Here is a 3,501-nt window from a genome sequence, read left to right as displayed (position 1 = left end):
GCAGATTTGAGGTTGTTCTCCCCTCTCTACGCTTGGCTGCCTTGCCAATTAACCTTTTTTTTTTTGCTGCTAACCTCAGCGTCTCAGCGTCTCAGCTTGTGCATACAGCAAGATGAACCTGGTTTGGTAACACTATTGTTTTTTAATTATTATCTTTTTTTGGTGGGTGAGTGGATGGCGACGTATCTCCAAAGTATCCATTTACTCTACCCCCAATACAATAGTTCTTACCCTATGTCTAGGAACCAATGTTAGGATTCTGACTACAAGTATGTCCATTCCAAAAATACTTTTAGAGACCAAGAAAAACCAAGTGTGTGTGTGGACACAGGGGATCCATTGTGAATCAGGCCTGGGCCAGCACTTCATTTATTACCTGCATCCCATATGCTCCCACTCTGACTGGAGGTCATGGGTATCCATGTCAATTCAGATCATGTGTCTAAAAATCCGTATGTCTAATACTCATAATCCTGAATATTTCTCTTTATCTATGTTCACCTAAGTGACCAAAAAGGTCTCTGAGAAATTATTACTGAATTAACTTGTAGCACTGTTTCAGAAACCTTTAAAAAGATCCTATATCTTCTTTATTCTGTGGGTTCTGGGTATGAAAAATGGCTCAGGTCTGGACACTGGTTAAGGGGTCATATTATTTTATTGGTGTGTCCATCCTCAACCTTAAGTTCATCCATTCTTGATTTCATTGGATTGTATAAATTAAGCAGTATCCTCATTGGATGGCCATCTATGTTGCCTCTAGGGATACCGTGTTCTCTAACCATCTCCATAGCTCTTTGTAGGTTGGGCCTCTGTGCCACTGATCTTGGTGATTATTGAGATCATTGTACCCACTTGATTTAGATGGTAAGGCACTGCTACCTAGCCTCTGTTATTTGGGGACTTTGTCATGTTCTACTGCTATCAGGGTGCCCAGTTCTGTAACAGAATCATACCAGCAGCTTTGCCACCAGTAAGATTCTCAGTGATGCTGGCATCCCTCTCATCAGCACATTCCTTATTACTTTGGTAAAGAATGCATCTGCTGAACTTTCCTACAGAATATCATCTACTGGTGTAGTATACAATTGGCCTTCTGTATCCACAGGTTCCATACCTTCAGAGTCAACCAACCACAGATCAAAAATAGTAGGAAAAAAAAATTCCAGAAAGTTCCAAAAAGCAAAACTTAAATTTGACACATGCTTGGAACCATTTACATAGCAGGTACATTGTATTAACAATTATTTACATCCTATTAGGTATTATAAGTAACATAGAGATGATTTAAAATATAGAGGAGGATGTGCTTAGGTTATATGCAAATGCTATGCCATTTTATATAAGGGGCTTTTGGTATCTGCAGGGGTCCTAGAACCAATCCCCCACGGATACCCAGGGATGACTGCATTCAACCTAGAATGGCCACTTCTCTGACACTTTTGCTGTCTTCTACCATCAGTGATGGATTATAAAGCACCTTGTCCAAATAAAGGTTCTCCTTATTCTTCAAGGAAAGTGAGTCTACTGTCTTTTAACAAAAGTGAGAGAACTGCTTCAGAAGACCCTGCAGAATGAGGGTAATCCTGGAGTCAGAGGCTCTGAACTTCATCTCCTGTTGCTATTAGAGTCTTGATATTGGTATCAGAGACTTTATAGGATTGAGAATTCAGCCTTCTCTGAAGCTCTATTACTCTTAATTTCTTGACTTGTTTTTGATCATGCAGGAAAACATTGTCTTTAAATGTTATAATGTTAGCTGTAGAGTTTTTGGAGATGTATTCTATCAAGTTGAGATAGATCCTTTTTATTCCTAGTTTTCTGAGAAGATTTATCAGAATGAATGTTGGAGTTTGCCAAACACTTTTTTTCTGAATCTGTTGAGCTGATCTTATGGCATTTCTTCTTTATCTTGGTGATAAAGGTGAATTGTATATTAAACCAAACTTGCCTTCTCAGGATAGCCTCCTGCTTAGTCACAGTGTATTGTAATTTTTATATATTGTTGGAATTGATTTGCTAGATTTTAAAAGAGAATTATTGTGTCTAAGTTCATGAGGGGCATTTGTATACAGCTTTCTTATATCTTTGTAGTATCAGGATAATTCTGGTCTCATTAAATGAGTTGGAAAGTGTTTTAAACTCTAATTTGGAGAATAATTTATCTAGATTGTCATTATTTCTCCTTAAATATTTGTTATAATTCAAGAGTGACACCATCTGTGCCCAACGTTTTCATTGTGGAAAGGTTTTTAACTATTAATTCAATTTATTTACTAGATATAGGGCTATTAGTTTATTTCTTCTTGACTGAGTTTTGGTAGTTTGTATCTTTCAGTGAATTTGTCCATTTCATCTAAGTTGGTCATTTTATTGTCATAGGTTATTTATAATATTGTTTTATTATCCTTTCAATGTCCTAAGACTCTTTAGTAATATCCCTCCCCTCTCATCTTTATGTTGATATTGATAATTTGTATTGTCGGTCTTTTTTTTTTAAATTCTTCATCAGTCTGGCTCTAAGTTTATCCATTGTATTGATCTTTCTCAAAGACATACTTTTGGTTTCTTTCATTTGTCTCTGTTTTCATTTATTTCCCCTCTTACCTTTAATTTAATTTATTTAATTTTTTATTTATCTTTGTGTTCCTTACTTTGGGATTACTTTTCTCTAATTTCTTAAAGTGGAAGATTAGGTCATTGCTTTGCAGTCCTACTTTATACAATAGGCAATTAGTGTTATAAAATTTTCTCTAATTACTGCTTTACTTGCATCTCACAAATTTTGACATGTTGTGTTTTCAATTTCATTTAGTTCAAAATATCATCTATTTTAATTTCCTTTTTGACTCAATGGATATATAGAGGTATTTGATTTAGTTTCCACATTTGATGGATTTTTCAGACAGTATTGTTATTGATTTCTAATTTATTTCCATTACAGTCAGAATATACTTTTCTCATTTACGTCTGGTTATGATGAATGATTTTTCAATTGAATCCTGGACATTTTGGATTTTATGTTAGGAGATTCTAAATCCTGTTTAAATCTTCTGTTTTAGCAAGAAGCAATCCCATTTAGCTTTAGCAGGTATGCTGTCCCACTTTTGTGATCTATTGTTTCAATGACAATTTGGTTTTGAAAACTTGCAATGCTATCATGGTCTGCTTTGTTCACCTGGTGCCACTGGGGCTTCTGCTCGATCCCAGCTGATGCTACCTGCAGAGGTGAAGTGCACTTCCCTGTGCCTAGTGCTGCCAGGTGAGGGATAGGAGGTGCCTCACCTATGGTTCAATGACTGTTTTCTTGGGTCAGTCCTCCAGGCTGCCTAGTGCTGATGAGATTTGCACTGGATCTCTGCTCTTGTCAACTGCTGGAACAGAAGGTGCTTACTTGAGTCTCTTTCTGTTGGGGGTGGGAATGTCAGAAGATGTTGGTCCTGGGTCATATTCTGCTCTTAGGTGGATGGCAAGGAGATGTCAATCTTCTGTCTCCTTCTG

Source organism: Mesoplodon densirostris, chromosome 1 (genome assembly GCF_025265405.1).
Source record: "Mesoplodon densirostris isolate mMesDen1 chromosome 1, mMesDen1 primary haplotype, whole genome shotgun sequence".
In the NCBI taxonomy this organism is placed as follows: Eukaryota; Metazoa; Chordata; class Mammalia; order Artiodactyla; family Ziphiidae; genus Mesoplodon; species Mesoplodon densirostris.
This window is presented reverse-complemented; position numbering follows the sequence as displayed.